Source organism: Thalassophryne amazonica, chromosome 7, assembly GCF_902500255.1.
Source record: "Thalassophryne amazonica chromosome 7, fThaAma1.1, whole genome shotgun sequence".
Lineage (NCBI taxonomy): Eukaryota > Metazoa > Chordata > Actinopteri > Batrachoidiformes > Batrachoididae > Thalassophryne > Thalassophryne amazonica.
Window position 1 is genome coordinate 94,405,465 of NC_047109.1, and position 12,956 is coordinate 94,418,420.

Here is a 12,956-nt window from a genome sequence, read left to right on the forward strand (position 1 = left end):
AATTAATTTGATTGCTGTATTAAAGCTTTTTCGTGGTTCATCGACGCACATACAACATGGCGATCACTCAGCTTTCCTCTGGAGAAAAAAAAAATCTGAGCGAAAGTCTCCACCTCCTTGCCGCATGCAACACGTCGGGGGTGTGGGAGGCGTTGACGTGACGTGTTGCCTGATGCGTATAAAGCATGCAATGTGAAAGGACTTTTAGTTACCATATTTCCATAAATGCAGCATGTTTCATAATATACTGTGTAAAAAAAATGAAACAGCAAAACTTTAAAGTGATGAGGATCTAACAAACAGAAAACAGATTAACTCACTTCTTCGAGTGACTTTACTGGTAGGCCCGTTACTTCCAGGCACTGCTTGTAATTGGTTCAAGCCCACACTTCTGGTTTAGCTTTCAGGGACGGTCAAAGGATGCAGTGCATCAACTTTGTCATTCAGCTGTTTGATACTGTGAATGATGTCATTCTGCTTCTCCTGGAACACAAAATATGAGGGCTGTCAATAAAGTATAGGTCCTTTTTATTTTTTTCAAAAACTATATGGATTTCATTCATATGTTTTTACGTCAGACATGCTTGAACCCTCGTGCGCATGCGTGAGTTTTTCCACGCCTGTCGGTGACATCATTCGCCTGTGAGCACTCCTTGTGGGAGGAGTCGTCCAGCCCCTCATCGGAATTCCTTTGTCTGAGAAGTTGCTGAGAGAGTGGTGCTTTGTTTGATCAAACTTTTTTCTAAACCTGTGAGACACATCGAAGTGGACACGGTTCGAAAAATTAAGCTGGTTTTCAGTCAACATTTTAACGGCTGATGAGAGATTTTGAGGTGATACTGTCACTTTAAGGACTTCCCAGGACAAGCTGAAAACCTCCACATTTCAGGCTCTATTGATCCAGGACGTCGTGAGAGAACAGAGAAGTTTCAGAAGAAGTCGGTTTCAGCATTTTATCCGGATATTCCACTGTTAAAGGAGATTTTTTTAATGAAAGACGCGAGGACGGGTCCGCGCGTCGGGACACCTCCGTGTTGATAACCATTTGTAAAATCCAGGCGGCTTTTTCAGCTTGAAACAGGCTGACGACGGCGCCTGGGACCGCTGCGCGACGTCTCGCTCCGTGGGAAGTCCTTAAAGCGACAGTATCACCTCAAAATCTCTCATCAGCCGTTAAAATTTTCACGGAAAACCAGCTTAATTTTTTTGAACCGTGTCCACTTCGATGTGTCTCACAGGTTTAGAAAAAATTTTGATCAAACAAAGCGCCAGCCTCTCAGCAACTTCTCAGACAAAGGAATTCCAACGAGGGGCTGAATGACTCCTCCCACAAGGAGTGCTCACAGGCGAATGACGTCACCGACTGGCATGGAAAAACTCACGCATGCGCACGAGGGTTCAAGCATGTCTGACGTAAAAACATATGAATGAAATCCATATAGTTTTTGAAAAAAATAAAAAGGACCTATACTTTATTGACAGACCTCGTATATATACCTTAATAAAGTTCTCACTTTACATTAAATCCTATGCTTCACCAATGATTAAACCAATGCTGTTGACCTTTCATCATGAGCACGGACAAATCTGTGAATGAACCGAGTTGTGAAAGTAAGTAGGTAAGTTAAGTCCCTTCGGCTGCTCCCTTGTTTGCACTCGGGGTCACCATAGCAAATATGAGGTGGCTCTGCATGTTGAATTGGCACAGGTTTTACGCCGGATGCCCTTCCTGATGCAACTCTATAGTACGTGGAGAAATGTGGCAGGGGTGGGATTTGAACCCGGAACCTTCTGCACTGAAACCAAGCGCATTAACCACTTGGCCACTACCCCTGTATCTAACTGAGTGACGAAAGTGGGACATTAAAAAACAAAACAAAAAAAAAAATTAAACTTGAAAGATCTTGGCAAGGCCGTGCCGGGGTCTGGTGGTTGTCCCCCAGAAAAATGTGAAATCTCAAATGCATTCTGGTTAGGGCTGTAGCTATCGATTATTTTAGTAGTCAAGTATTCTATTGATTATTCTGGCAATTAATCGATAAAAAGTACTTTTGCGTTTTAAACATCAATAGTCCAGGGCTGTCCATAAGCAATGGCACAATGTCACTGCGCCAAAGTGTTGGCAATTTGCTGAAATGGCGATGGGATATGCCTTCTATTTTGTTTTCTCCAATTTGTAAAAATTAACCATTTAAGGGTTTTTTTTTTTTAAATAAAGGTTGATGGACTGGGTCCCTGCGTGATTTTTTTTTCTATCCCTCTTTCTCTTCAGCAGATGCATTTCAGCTGGAGGTTGAACATGCAAGCATCGCAGTCAGTTTTTTTATTATTATTATTTTATTTAAGTTACCGTGTTTGTGTTGTGTGTTGCCCAAAAACGCAAAAATTAAAAAGTCACACACTCAGTGTGAGTCTGAGGGAAACACAGAAGAAAGAGTGGACTTATGCTGTTTGCGGGGACAGAGCTGTGACTTGCCCGGTCTGAGAGCTCCTCACACTGGGCAGAGAGACAGCAGCCAGCCGCCAGGTCAATAGTCCCTCCCCACGTAGAGCAGACCATGTGTTTTTTAAAAATAGACAAACACACTGCTTTGCTTTAAATGCACAGTAAGTCTATTTCAGATGATCAGCGTGAACCATCTTTCTCTTAAAAGGTTTTATTTTACTCTCACGTTGGAAAGCAGTAGCTATCGTTGCTAATTTGATTAGCTGTTATGCTCGCCTTTATTTTTTTTCTGCGGACATTGCAGCGCCACACACATGCCTAGCATATGTACTACAACGTTAAACGAAGCTTCGAGGCACAGAATTTGCCTCAAACATTTTTTGTAATCAAATTATTTGAGTTACTCGACTCATCGTTTCAGCCCTAATTCTGATGCTTTCTCAGGTTTATTTACTGACCAAAAGAATCTCCAAAAATAAATAAATAAATAAAATAATTTCTGTTTGGACAGATCACTTTTTCCACCCCAGATAAGGTGGTAAACCTCAGTAGTATAGCATAGAAGTCCTTCTGTTTGAAGTGTATGGTACCATAGACAGTATGCACACACTATGCAAGGGACACAGAAACTGAGTTTTTATAAAAGGAATTCTGTAACTTTATATCAGCAATAAATAAACATGTTTATTAAGTAACAGGGCCTGTAAATTATTTCTTTAAATAAGGAAAGTTAGTATATACACAACTTCATTACTGGCAGATTTTACTGTATTTTCAAATTCTATCCCAAGTAGAACAGAATATTTCCTGTCAGACATTTTGAATATTTTGCTTGCTGAATGTGAATTTTTAGAATCTACTGGCACAATATACTATACAGTCTTATTTAACCATAGTACAAACCTCTGGATAAGGATCAGGCTGATGTGAATCAACTGCAGGCACACACTCAACCCACTGGTCAGATGGAGGATTCAGTGATTTAACAACTCTTAAGGCATGGTTGCTGTTGGGGAGACAAATAATCCGAAAATATTATCATAAACTTAACTTCATAAAGTCTCTTTCTGGGCACTGACATTACTTAAACTTTAATTGCATCAACACTTAAGAAAAGACAGTATATATTTTAGTCATGGTCATAAAAAGTTATGTATATTTTAAATTTAGCATTTATTTAACCAAATTAGTCCCTTTGAGATCGAGACCTCTTTTATAAGTGACCTGGACAATTATAAAGTTTCAAATTCACCCAACCTGCATGTCCTTGGAAGTGAGATGCCCACACACCTTACTGACACCTTTAGGCTTCTGGCTTAATATCAGAATAAATTAAAACAATGTACAAAATATGAATTAGGCCTGTGCCTCTCTGTGGCTAACGTTAGCTTTGTGCTAGTCAAAAATGTGTTGGTTTGGTTCCCATTAGTCCATGTCTGGCATAATCAAGCTTCAAGCAAGTTATGTCTTTTCGGGCTAAAATGGGTTTGTGCTCACATCAGGTTCCATTACCTTAAAGTCTTTTGATAGTCACAGCGTCGTGATGACCGTAGGAAGGCCCCGGCATTTGAAGCTAGCTGCTAACTCGTGGTAGCTTTATGTTGGTTTTCTGTGATCCAGTCGATGATCTTCCAGCGTTAGTCTCCTCTTCTGCTCTCAGTGGTCTCTTAATAATAGTAGTATAGAGACTGAACAGGCAAATTAACGTCTTGAATATAAACGTTTATTTGCCAAAAGGGAACGGAGAGCATGCAGCGCTGTTAATTAGCTAAGTCGTCGTCGTCTTCTTTTCTTCTTTGTTAAACAGCGGGTTTTAGCCCAACTCGGTGCACTACTGCCACCAACTGTTTGGTGGAGAGCACTGCAAGCTTTTTTTTTTGTTTTTGTTTTTTGGGGGTTTTTTGGGGGGGGGGGGTTTGTTTTTTTTTGTCTATGAGCTGTTTTATTTAAATGTCAATGTTTCCTGCTCATGCATGTTGAAAACATCATTTTGTAAATCAATTTTTAATAACTTCAATGTATTTTCCTTATTTCCAAAAATGCTAAAGATATGCTTTTAGAAAATTTGGCAAAATATATGTAACTCAGTGGGACTTCTGGATAATAAGCTGCCATTGCAATCTGTTTCCATAAAAAACATATTTTTGGTAGCTGACAATCACAGTCTGTAGTGACGTAAATTATTTTGCAAAAATTAGTATTCCAACTAAAAGAGTGCATGTTTATGCAAGTTGCCCCAAGACATGTTTCTGAGTTAGCTCTGTCAGTTTATCACAGTAATCTTGAAATTCTATATTCAATAGGCCTGAATAAATCATAAATCGACAAATTATTGGTTACCATGGTAGCCAGAGTGTTTAAATAATTTCCTATTGGTCATTCTACCTATGATTGCACACATAATTTAAATGTAGTCTAACATTAACTTTCTGTAGGCAGTAAATGATATTTAATGTTTTCCTGTAATATGAAATTTTACAAAATTTTAGAATATATATACTTTTATTTAGAGGCAAGCTTTACACATACTACATGAACATTATGTGAATGTTCGCAAACACACTGAACATTAAGCATACATTCTATAAACATTTGATTGATTTTTGCAAATGTTTGCTTACATGTTTGTCTGTTTGCTTCCATGCAGACATTAGACAAACATCACAAACATTATATGAACGTTCGCAAACTTGCTGATCAGTAAATGAACATTCTATGAACGTTCAGTTGATGTTCGCAAATTTTCACTTCCATGCAAACATTAGACAAACATCACAAACATTCCATGAACGTTTGCGAACTTGCTGAACAGTAAACAAACATTCTGTGAACGTTTGTTTGACGTTTGCAAATGTTCGCTTCCGGGTGGGTATCTCCTGATTTTAACATAAACTTTAAACCTTAAGTCTTAAAAAGATGCAGGTATTATTAGGTCTAAGTGCAGCAGACTTAATTAAGCATGAAGTGTTCTACAATCTCCTGGTAGAGGGCTGGGTTGATTTTGGACTTGATAAAACACAGTGGATCAACACCAGCAGATGACACGGCACCTCAAACCATCACTGACTGGAAACTTCACACTGGACTTCAGGCACCTTGGATTTTGTGTGTCTCCACTCTTCCTCCAGACTCTGGGACCTTGATTTCCAAATGGAATGTAGTATCCATCCATCCATTTTCTTCCGCTTTATCCGGAGTCGGGTCGCGGGGGCAGCAGCTCAAGCAAAGCTGCCCAGACCTCCCGATCCACACACACCTCTCCCAGCTCCTCCGGGGGAACCCCAAGGCGTTCCCAAGCCAGCCGAGAGACGTAGTCCCTGCAGCGTGTCCTGGGTCTTCCCCGGGGCCTCCTCCCGATGGGATGTGCCCGGAACACCTCTCCAGCGAGGCAGCCAGGGGGCATCCAGAAAAGATGCCCGAGCCACCTCAACTGGCTCCTTTCACCGTGGAGGAGCAAGCGGCTCACGAGTGACCGAGCTCCTCACCCTATCTCTAAGGGAGCGCCCAGCCACCCTGCGGAGGAAACTCATCTCGGCCGCTTGTACTCGCGATCTCGTTCTTTCGGTCATGAGCCAAATCTCGTGACCATCGGTGAGGATTGGAACGTAGATCGATCATTAAATCGAGAGCTTTGCCCCCCTACTCAGCGCTCTCTTCACCACGATTGCCCGATACAGCGACCGCATTACTGCAGATGCTGCACTGATCCGTCTGTCGATCTCACGCTCCATCCGTCCCTCACTCGTGAACAAGACCCAGAGATACTTAAACTCCTCAACTTGAGGCAAGGACACTCCACCGACCTGAAGAGGGTAAAGCACCTTTTTCCGGTCGAGAACCATGCCCTCGGATTTGGAGGTGCTGATTTTCATCCCGGACACTTCACACTCGGCTGCAAACCACCCCAGTGCACGCTGAAGGTCTTGATTTGACAAAGCCAACAGAACCACATCGTCCGCAAACAGCAGAGACGAGATTCTGTGGTTCCGAAACCAGACCCCCTCTACACCCTGGCTGCACCTAGAAATTCTGTCAATAAAGATAATGAACAGAACTGGTGACAAAGGGGCAGCCCTGGCGGGGGTCAACGTGCACTGGATACAGGTTTGACTTACTACCGGCAATGCAAACCAAGCTCCTGCTGCGGTCGTACAGGGACCGGATAGCCCTTAGCAAAGGATCCCGTACTCCCGGAGCACCCCCCACAGGGTGCCCCGAGGGACACGGTCAAATGCCTTCTCCAGATCCACAAAGCACATGTGGACTGGTTGGGTGAACTCCAATGAACCCCTGAGCACCCGATGGAGCGTGTAGAGCTGGTCCAGTGTGCCGCGACCAGGACGAAAACCACACTGCTCCTCCTGAATCCGAGGTTCGACTATTGGTCGAATTCTCCTCTCCAGTACTCTGGTATAGACCTTACCGGAGAGGCTGAGGAGTGTGATCCCCCTGTAGATGGAACACACCCTCAGGTCCTCCTTCTTAAACAGAGGGACCACCACCCCGGTCTGACAATCCAGAGGCACTGTCCCCGACTGCCATGTGATGTTGCAGAGGCGTGTCAGCCAAGACAGTCCCACAACATCCAGAGACTTAAGGTACACAGGACAGATTTCATCCACCCCAGGAGCCTTGCCACAGAGGAGCTTTCTAACCACCTCGGTGACTTCGGCCTGGGTAATGGATGAGTCTGCCTCTGAGTCCCCAGTCTCGGCTTCCTCTTCGGAAGACGTGACGATGGGATTGAGGAGATCCTCGAAGTATTCCTTCCACCGCCTGACAACATCCCCAGTCAGGGTCAACAGCTCCCCACCCGCACCGTAGACAGGCATCGGATGGTTTTGCCAGAATTTCTTCCGACAGATAGTCCTCCTCCATGGCCTCCCGGAACTCCTCCCAGACCCAAGTTTTTGCCTCTACGACCGCAAGTAGGACTCCTCCTTCAGCTTGACGGCATCCCTTACTTCCGCCGTCCACCACTGGGTTCATGGATTGCCGCCGCGACAGGCACCAGAGACCTTGTGACCACAGCTACGAGTGGCCGCATCAACAATGGAGGTGGAGAACATGGTCCACTTGGACTCCATGTCTCCAAACTCCCCCGGGATCTGGGAGAAGCTCTCCCGGAGGGCGTTGAAATCCCGCAGGAGAACAATGGTGTCCCCAGTCGGAGTGCTATCTAGTACCCCTCCCAGGGACTCCAAGAAGGTCGGGTACTCTGCACTGCCGCTCGGCCCGTAGGCCAAGACAACAGTGAGAGACCTGTCCCCGACCCGAAGGCGTAGGGATGCGACCCTCATTCACCGGAGTGAACTGCAACACATGGCGACTGAGCTGGGGAGCAATAAGCAATGCGACCCCAGCTCTCCGCCTCTCCCCGTGGGCAACGCCAGAAAAGTGGAGCGTCCAGCACCTCTCCAGGAGTTGGGTACCAGAGCCCAAGCTGTGCATGGAGGTGCGCCCAACTATCTCTAGTTGGTATTTCTCAACCTCCCGCACAACCTCAGCCCCCCCCAGCGAGGTGACATTCCACGTCCCGACAGCCACCCGCCTTTGACCGCCACCTAATCCTCTCTGCACCCGCCCCCCCCATGGCCCCCTCTGCAGGTGGTGAACCCACAGGAGGACGGGCCCACGTTGCTCTTTCGGGCTGAGCCCGGCTGGGCCCCATGGGCTAAGGCCTGACCACCAGGCACTCGCGCGCGAGTCCCAACTCCAAGCCTGGCTCCAGGGTGGGGCCCCGGCTCCGCCATACCGGGCGACGTCTCGGTCCTTGATTTTTTACTGGTCATGGGAGCTTCTGAACTGCCCTTAGTCTGACCCGTCACCTCGGACCTGATTGCCTTGGGAGACCCTACAAGGGGCACAAAGCCCCCGACAACATAGCTCCTAGGGTCATCCGAGTATGCAAACTCCCCCACCACGATAAGGTGGCAGCTAGAGGGGGAGTGGAATGTAGTATTTACTTTTATTTTAAAAAGACATTGGACTACTGAGCAACAGTCCAGTTCTTTTTTTTTCTCCTTAGCCAAGGTAAGACACTTCTGGCAGTCTGTGATTCAGGAGTGTCTTGGCATCAGGAATAGAACACTTGTCGCCCACTTTCTGGACACATCTGTGCCTGATGGTTCTTGATGCACTGACTCTGGCCTCAGTCCACTCGTTATGAAGCTCCCCAAAGTTCTTGAATCGGCTTTGCCTTTCAATTTTCTCAAGGCTACGGTCATCTCTTTGGTTTGTGCATATCTTCCGACCACACTTTTCCCCTTTAGTCAGCTTTCCATGAATGTTCTTTGATCCAGACCTCTGAACAGCCAGAGCTTTCAGCAATGACCTTCTGTGGCTTAACCTTCTTGTGGAAAGTGTCTTCTGGAAAACAGTCACTTCAGCAGTGCTCCCCATGATTGTGGTTGTTTGTACTGAACCAGATTTGACAGGTTCATGCATTCATACTGCATAAATAGTGACTTGAGATAAACTATTCTAATATTTTGAGCTATGCATTTTCAAATTCTTGGAGCTGTTGACTGTAATTATCTAAATTAAAATAAAAAAAATATTGAAACACTTTAGCTTCTATGTGCTGAGACTAGAATATGTAAAATTTTCACTCTAAAATATCTCACATTTTTTTAAAAGTTTTTCATGATATTCAAATTTTTTGACATGCATCTCTGTGTTGGTAATGTAAATTACTGCAAAAGTTAAGGAATGTCTGGCTGCAGTGAAAAGCTGGATGTCTTCTAATTTTTTACATTTGCTTTCAGAGAACACTGAAGTGATTGATCATGAAAGACAGACACATCTTTATTATGGTCATTTAACATGGCCACTTTGTGACTGTTTCGTCATTGAAAAAAGACGGGTGATTTTTTTTTTTTTCATTCAATATCATTTTTGACCCAGAGATCGGAAAACTGACATTTTTCATTCATGCAGTATTGCAGTGAATAGGCCTTTTCTGTGAATGCCGGATGTCGTGACACTGATTCTTTTTTTTTTTTTTTTTTTTGCTTTACCACATAAAAGCATGAGATGTCTTCAGATGGTTTAGAATACAGCTGCTAAGTAGCACTGGGAGGGTTAATCACAACACTTTTGTGCTGGCTTCCTGTGAATATGACAGCAGAGTTCTTTTGTTGGCTTATAATGTTCTGAATGATTGTGCACGCTCTTACTGAAACCCATCAAGCCTTATGTGCCATCAGCTGCCCTGTGGTCTCGGAATGTAGAATTACTCTAAGTAGTCGTTGGATGTGGAGCTTTTTCTCATTCTGCTATAACCTTGTGGAAGTCTGCTGGTTGATGTGAGTCCTGTTGAATGTTTCAGTCTTTTTTCTGATATTTATAATTAATATATGTTTTAATTCAAAATGTCCTTATATTGTTGATTTTTACCCTGCACATCAGCAGTAGCAGAGTATACAGATTAATTTAGAAACAGGTGAGTAAACTTAAGAGGAATACGAGAATACTCGTACATATGTACATAATGAAGAAGCAAAATGGAAATAAGTGTTTCTGCTATGTTGTCTTATCCTCAGCAATTACGTACTCAACTTTGTATTTTCTAAGTGTTGAGAAATCAAACCATCACTGACTGGAAACTTCACACTGGACTTCAGGCACCTTGGATTTTGTGTGTCTCCACTCTTCCTGCAGACTCTGGGACCTTGATTTCCAAATGGAAATCACCTTTGGTCATGAGATTTGGCTCATGACCGAAAGAACAAGATTACGAGTACAAGCGGCCGAGATGAGTTTCCTCCACAGGGTGGCTGGGCGCTCCCTTAGAGATAGGGTGAGGAGCTCGGAGTCGAGCCGCTGCTCCTCCACATCGAAAGGAGCCAGCTGAAGTGGCTCGGCATCTTTTCCGGATGCCCCCTGGACGCCTTGCTGGAGAGGTGTTCCGGGCACGTCCCATTGGGAGGAGGCCCCGGGGAAGACCCAGATCATGCTGGAGGGACTATGTCTCTCAGCTGGCTTGGGAACGCCTCGGGGTTCCCCCGGAGGAGCTGGGGGAGGTGTGTGTGGATCGGGAGGTCTGGGTGGCTTTGCTTGAGCTGCTGCCCCCGCGACCCGACCTAGGATAAGTGTAAGAAAATGCTCGAGGACCACAATGTAAATAAGCCTCCGTATTGGAAGCGTTCTTGTGTTGTCCTCTGCAGTATTTTTATATATTGTTATATAATTTTATTGCCGAATAAAATAAAATTCTGGGAGCAGTGGATTTCTGTTAGCGGCGGATCTCTCACAGCGTCACGGTGCCGTGAGGCTTCTTCACATCGACGTTGAAACTTGTCCAATTGTTCGCCAAATGCACGAAGTGTAATCACAGCGGCCACCGCGTTATAATCCAGAATGGCCACGGGACACAAAATGACGTGACCGATACGTCACATGAAAACCCTCTATATAAATATTAACAATTTAAAAAAAAAACTAAGCCGGGGGGGGGGTCCAAAACAAATTACATAAATCTTCTGGATTGAAGTGGGGAAAAGAGCAGTTCATTTAAACGTGCATAAATGTTTTGCAGGAATAAAAATGATTAATCATTTTCATTTTTTAGGAAAACGTTGTTAACCTTAATTTTTTCAGTTCAGGTCTAAAGTCAAATTATAAACACACGTTCGGAACAGAGACATTTTACTTTTGAAATAAATCACGAATATCCAGGTATTATTTTATTTTATGTGAGAGGGAGAAACTGAGAAACACGTGACCAATGCAATCGGCATGACGTCAGGGATCTGTACTTCCTGGTAAACATTGTCAACAACGACAAGAAAAAAAAAATGTCAACAACGACACCACCAACCAACCCAACTGGTTTGGCCTCAAATACTACAGTTAGCTCTACTGTGGTAAGGTCAAATGTAGTCATGTAGCTAAAATCCAAAGATAAAGAAAAAGCATTTTTACAACCCCCAGATAGTACATAAAAGCACACATCAATAGTAATACTTAAAAACCATAATAATATTGATCATACATATTTGTACAGATTCAGCTGATCTGCTCTGTGTAAGCATGATCCCGTCAGATCTCAGAAGCCAAGCAGTTGATGGGATCAACTGGATGGGATGGGAGACCTCTTTGGAACACCAGCGGCTGTGTGCCTTTCTCCAGGTAAAACTAGAGTTGCGTCAGGAAGGGCATCTGGCATCTTGTGCCAACTACCAATGCGGATCTGGCTGTATCCGCTATGGTCACCCTGAGCAACAAATGGGAGCAGCCGAATGGACAACAACCTATTTGCACAGATAAAACATAGAACCTACTCCTGGAGGATCTACTACGAACCTGTAGAAGTTGCCTGTAGAGGGTTTGCAGAATGCTCGCTCTGCAAAGTTCTCAGTCAGCTGGGCATCACGAGAGTGGCCAAGAAGAAGGCCGTTTGTGCTGCAAGTGAGGCTGCAGAGAAAGCCACCAGAGGGCTGATCCATGGGTTGCTGCTAGGACAACCTGATCAACCCTGGCTACATTGCCTGGGCGAGGGTGTCTGATGTGAGACCGAAACACTTGATGAACCCAGGATACATCACTGAAGTGTCCCAGTGCATCCAGGAGATGTTTCTTGCTCAGCATAAAAGCACACATCAAGTGTTAAATTTACAGCAGGGTTTGGTAAACTGTTCCACAAAGTGACAATTCTGTTACTCAAAAAAATCTTTCTAAAATTGAATTTTGATCTAATAACCCTTAACGTCGTCGAGTGGCCTCTCAAACCAGTATAATCTCTGAGTTGGCAAAATTGCAATCAATATTTTCATGACAGCTTCATATTTTGTAAGCTTTACAAGGTTCCCACGTACTCTTCTATTTTCTAGTGTAGTAAGTCAGAGTTCTTTCCAGCTATTCTCATAAGATAAGTATTCTAAACTAGGTACAATTTTTGTTGCCCTGCGTTGAACTTTTCTAACATGTCTTTGTCCCTCTGTAAGAAGGGGGACCACACTGGCACACAACATTCCAAATGAGGTCTAACATAACTCTTGTACAACACTAGGAAAGATTCCTTTGTACTACTGAAGGACCTTTTGATATGACCAAACACTCGATTAACCTTTGCAGCTGCATTACTACTTATTTACTTGGAGAATGAATACTTATTGGTAAACGAAATACCTAAATCTTTTTCTTCCACAACAGTGTCTATTTTGTCTCCGGTTATATAATACTCATAACAAGTTTTTTTTTTTTTTTTTCCACCAAAATGCATTACCTTATATTTTTCACTATTAAACCTAAGTAGCCATTCATTTGACCAAACTGATAGCTAAGTCACTCTTAATACAACTGCAGTCAACTAATGACAGTATAGTGTGAAACAATTTTGTGTCATCTGCAAAAGTTTACTTTTTGCTGAAAGAACACCTGACAAATTATTAACAAAGACTATAGGAACAAAACCGGTTCTAGGATTGATCCCTGAGGGACCCCACTTGTTACCTTCATTGATAACTATTGCCTCACAACAAGAAGGTCATGGGATCGATTCCCACAT

At 43.8% G+C, this 12,956-nt stretch overlaps 1 protein-coding gene across 3 annotated transcripts in view; it reads left to right on the top strand.

The window, feature by feature from the left end:
- Positions 1-12,956, top strand: part of LOC117514597 (zinc finger protein 576-like) — a 30,468-nt gene that overhangs the window by 16,642 nt on the left and 870 nt on the right. The gene's annotated exons all lie outside the window — the stretch shown is intronic.